Here is a 5,530-nt window from a genome sequence, read left to right on the forward strand (position 1 = left end):
TCGGTAAGGCTTCTGGTCCACAGTAGGCTGGTTTTGAGAATCAAAAGTTATATGCAGAGCTTTGACTGGGGAGGGGCAGATCGGTGCCCCTAACCCCTGCATTGTTCAATGGTCAACTGTACAATTAAATGGGGATGTCAATAACGGAAGCAGTGACCTCTCAACTTGTTTTGGACTGGCAAATTTTCTCTAAGATACACTGTGGAAAAAAAGGAAAAAGACTGGAAAGTCACATACACTTGTGTTATATGAAACTGCCTGTTTTAGTGTATTGCTAGACATAGCATACAGGTTTCCTCTTGTGTCCCAACTACCACATATGTTGTACTGAGAGGACCCTGAAGCCTAACCTGGGCTTAGTGTAAAAGAGTGCTGACTGATATTTTTGCTGTAGGCAAGAGATAAGGGTGTTCAGGAGGAGATGAGAGATAATTTTGGTGTTTTGCTGTTAAAACAAATTCTTCTCTTTTCTTAACATGATTACATTTTCAGTCCTAATTTTGGTGCCAAACTGAATGTTGTAAATTCCTCAGTAATTCAGTTTCAAAACAAGTGTGTAAATGCTATTTGAAAGGCGTGTTACAATACTGGTTAAGAACACAGGCTCAAACACAAATGGCCAGGGATGAAATTCTGACTCCTCCACTTACAAACTATGTAATTGAAAGAGGACTTCAACTACCTACCTCTATTTTGACCTCAGTCTTTGATGCGGGGTCATGGAGCCCAACAGTCAAGGAAGAATTCCTAAGATGTTTTTATAGAGGAAAAAGGTGTTTTTACAGGACCCATGGGCAGAAAGAGCCACACTGTGATTGTGAGGAGTGACTGATTTTATGGGGTTTTCTAACCTATGGAGGTGACAGTGACATTAGGGTTCCAGGAAATGGAGTCTGGGGGTCTATTATTAAGTTTGTGTTTTTCCTGTAAATCATTAAGACAGTTACAAACTATAGTGCAGTTTCATGTCCTACGTGACTTCGATCTTTATCGATTCACCATTTGTTTCCCCTCGCCTTTGTTCTTAGGCAGTCACTAGTGTCTGAGGAATGTTACACGTGTCCCACCTTAAGTGTGTGTGGTGGGGGAGGTTTCCAGGGGTGTCAGCTTGCGTTTTGCCCTCAGCCTTTGGTCCTCTCCTCAGTCGGTACTTTCTGATTAAGTTCTTTCCAGCTTATCTCTTAATTCAGGCAAAAGACCCTGCAGGCAAAGGATCCTGAGAGGCAAAACTACCCCTCAAGCAATAGGGACCACCGTGGGCCAGCAAGACCCTACTGTAAATGACCCCAAGACACTGATCTAACCAGACCTTTTCTGCCCACCTGCATGTACCCAACGACCCTTGCCCCACATTTTCCTTACATAAACCTGGAAGTATTTTCAGCACTTTGGAGGCAGTCTTTGAGCCTAGTCCTGCTGTCTTCCCAGGTGTTGGCCTCACAGAAAGAAATTCCTTACCACTGCTGGTATCTCTGCCTTTGGATTTTGTCAGCAGGGAGTGGTGGAACCTGGGACTGTATGGAACCCCAGAGCCAAGTGCTCTTGCACCCTTGAGTCCCAGTTATATAACTTTGACCAAGTTACTTGACTTCAGTTTGAGTCTGTGAAACTACAATAATAATAGCTTCCTCAAATAATTTTTATCAGAATAATTAAGTTGATTCATGTGAAACTCTTAGAATGGTGCCTGGTACATATGAAGTGCTCAAAAATTGTAAGCTTTTATTACTTATCAGGAATCTCTACACCCAGCATGGGGCTCAAACTCACAACCCTGAGGTCAAGCATCAGTTGGTCCTCTACCAACTGAGCCAGCCAGGCACCCCGCAACTTTTGTTATTTTCACTTAATGATTCCAAAGTAGTACAGGCTTCATCAGTGAGTGATCATTCTTTACTTAAAATATGTGTGTGTGTTTTAATCACATAACTAGTCATTCATGCTAATTTTAAAAATATCTTGTATCCTAGAATTATAATTTCTAGGTAATGGAATACAACTACTTAAGCTTTTAAAAGAATAAACTGTTTAATAAGGCTGGTTATTATTTTTTTAATTTTTTTTAATGTTTATTTATTTTTGAGACAGAGAGAGACAGAGCATGAACGGGGGGAGAGTCAGAGAGAGGGAGGCACAGACTCTGAAACAGGCTCCAGGCTCTGAGCTGTCAGCCCAGAGCCCAACACGGGGCTCGAACTCACGGACCGTGAGATCATGACCTAAGCCGAAGTCGGACACTTAACCGACTGAGCCACCCAGGCGCCCCAATAAGGCTGGTTATTGACCTTATTATCTATGAGTGGTCAGGTTAAGGTTGGGGAACGTGATTACTTCTGTCAGTTACAGATGCTAATACCCTTAAGGGAAGGCAGTGAAAGAGAAGGTCAAAATGGAAGAGATGTAAAATTAGAGGTAGAAGCTCTTAGAAATATTGATTCGAAAAAGAACTTTTTAACAAGTTTCTTTTTCACCTTTGGAAGTTACTTTGAATGTTGATTTCTTTAATTCACTATTTTGGGCTGCCATTTGAATAATATGTATTCATCAGAAAATATTTCCTAGAGGCCTTGAAATCAGGTATTGATAAATATACCAAATATGAATGTTTTGTGAAGATCAAAATCCTAGATTTAGGATAGGTGTCCTCTATTCATTTCATGAACATGTTTGCGCAACGTGCAAGAAACTGGAAATAATGACAATGTGAAAATACTGTAATGTAGGCGGGTTAATGGGTTCCTAAGTGAAACACGAAACTGTAATCCCCAAGAGAAACCAGAAAGAACTAAGGATGCTTCTGTCTCAGAGATGTGCTAATGTGGCTATTATTAGTCTGAGGAGGGAGGCACTGGAAAATTATTGCAGGAATAGTTTACAGTTAGGGGTGGTTGTTTTTCAAGCTACACTTAAATTTTAAATATGGTGAATATTATAATTGTACCTCATCCTTTGCAAAAAAAAAAAAAAAGGGGCTACTTTTACATTAGCATAGCCCAGGTAACACTTGACCCAGAAATTTCATTGAAAGGCAACATTCTTAATTTATTAACATACTTGCCATGAGGATTCTGTGATGAAATAATTAAACACATTTCAAACAAGAGTTAGGGGCAGCTGGGTGACTCGGTCAGTTAAGTGGACTGACTTTTGATTGACTCCGGTCATGATCTCACAGTTTGTGAGTTGGAGCCCCTTGCTGGGCTGCTCTGTGCTGACAGGGCAGAGCCTGCTTAGGATTCTCTCTCTCCCTCTTTCTCTGCCCTCTTCCCCCACCCCCCCACCTCTCTCTCTTTCTCTCAAAAATAAATAAGCATTAAAATTTTTTCAAATAAGAGTTAATAGATAAGTTTATTGTGCTGGGAGAATTGTGGGTTCAGGAAACAGTCACAGAAAAAAAAGTCAAGTTCTATAATGTGCCGTTTATTAAAAACATTTTTTTTTAATGTTTATTTATTTTTGAGAGAGAGAGAGACAGTGTGAGTGGAAGAGGGGCAGAGAGAGAGAGAGAGAGAGAGAGAGAGAGAGAGAGACATAGAATCTGAAGCAGGCCCCAGGCTCTGAGCTGTCAGCACAGAGCCAGACTTGGGGCTCAGACCAACGCACCATGAGATCATGACCTGAGCCAAAGTCAGGTGCTTAACCGACTGAGCCACCTGGGTACCTCATGTGCCATTTATTTTTATGTGCACCATAACTGATTTAAAAAGGAATAGAAGTGCCTTTTTCCTTAACTGAAGATAGTCTAAATAGTCCTTTATATTGATTGAGTTAATTATAACTAGATCTATAAAGTCATAGTAGCTAAACATTGCAAGATTAATGAGTATATTTAAGTTTAATTTCCCTTAACATGCACAGGGAACAGATAAAATTTCCTAAACCAAACAAGGAAATATGAATGATAATCTTAAGGTTAAGAGTTACTTAACAAACAACTCTTGATATTAAAGTAGACTCCCACATGGGGTTTGGCATGTAATCACTCTTAGCAAATGTCAATTTTTTTCTTTTTGTCTTCTATTATATTGAGTTATTCTTATTAAATATCCTATGTTTTCAGCTTATCTTTAGATAAGAAGTAAAATTCCAGCAAACACTGGGCACACCTATAAATATCAGTCAGTCTTCTAACCCTCCTGGATGACCCAGGCTGAAGAGAACACAATTTAATGCTTGGGAAAGAGGGAAATAAACCATAGAGTAATAGGTGCAGGCAATTGTCTCAGGTAAATTGCAGGCAAAAGTCAAAAGATCTAAACCCTCCCTCCTGCTCCATTTTAATGTAATTTTATTATTCACACTAGTTGATAGTGTGAGGAGGGAAGAGAAAATATAGCTAAAATTTTACTTTTTTTTTTTGTTGGATACAGTATCATTTATTGATAGTACCTGATAAGGTAGGACTCCCCAAGCCCCTCCCCTTCTTCAGGGGGTCTGGGATGGAAACTGGAGGTCAGGGGATTCTCAGTGTGTTTGGGATGAGTTGGGACAAGGATTCCCCAGCTGCTGAGGGCCTCTCTCTTCCTCTTGCTGAGGCTGGTAGTCCAGGGGGCTCTTACTCTTTGGAGGCCACGTGGACCATAAAGTCCACTACCCAGTTGCTGTAGCCAAATTCATTGTCATACCAGGAAATGAGCTTGACAAGGTGGTCATTGAGAGCAATGCCAGCCCCAGCATCAAAGGTGGAAAGAGCAAAAGATGACGGTCCTCAGTGTAGTCCAGGATGCCCTTGAAGGGGCATCCTGATGCCTGCTTCACCACCTTCTCGATATCATTGTATTTGGCAGCTTTCTCCAAGCAGCAGGTCAGATCCATGACTGATACATTAAGGGTGGGGACACAGAAGGCCATGCCAGTAAGCTTCCCATTCAGTTCAGGGATGACCTTGCCTGCAGCCTTGGCAGCTCCAATAGAAGCAGGGATGATGTTCTGGGAAGCCTGTTGGACATCACACCACAGCTTCTCAGAGTGGTTGTCCACAGTAGAAGACTGTGGCAGTGATGGCATGAACTGTGGTCCTGAGCCCCTCCACAATGCCAAAGTTGTCATGGATGACCTTGGCCAGAGTAGCCAAGCAGTTGGTAGAAGGCATTGCTGACAATCTTGAGGGAGTTGTCATACTTCTCATGGTTCATGACCATCACAAACATGAGCGAATCAGCAGAAGGGGCAGAGATGATGGCCCTCTTGGCCTCACCCTTAAGGTGAACCACAGTCTTCTCCATGGTGGTGAAGACCCCAGCAGACTCCACAACATACTCTGCACTAGCATTGCTCCCACCCTGCATTAATAAGGATGGCTACATTGACAGAAAAAAGTAGACCTCTGAAAGAACAATAAGTTCATTTCTCATCTCCTTTCAGAGTAGGTTTCTAAGTCAGCAGGTAACTCTCCTCTATGTAGTGATTCAGGGATCCAAACTCCTCCCATCTTGTGTTTCTGTCAACTGCTAGGACCTTTTCTTTATTTGTGCAGTAGAGGCAGGGTCACCATGTGCATATTGCAGCTGCTGGAAAGAGAAAGTAGAAA

The 5,530-nt window shown here is 41.7% G+C and overlaps 1 pseudogene; it reads right to left on the reverse strand.

Annotated features, from left to right (window-relative positions):
* Positions 1-4,540: 4,540 nt before the first annotated feature.
* On the reverse strand, positions 4,541-5,288 carry LOC125149852 (glyceraldehyde-3-phosphate dehydrogenase-like; annotated as a pseudogene).
* Between the last annotated feature and the right edge of the window lie 242 nt (positions 5,289-5,530).

Source organism: Prionailurus viverrinus, chromosome D4 (genome assembly GCF_022837055.1).
Source record: "Prionailurus viverrinus isolate Anna chromosome D4, UM_Priviv_1.0, whole genome shotgun sequence".
Lineage (NCBI taxonomy): Eukaryota > Metazoa > Chordata > Mammalia > Carnivora > Felidae > Prionailurus > Prionailurus viverrinus.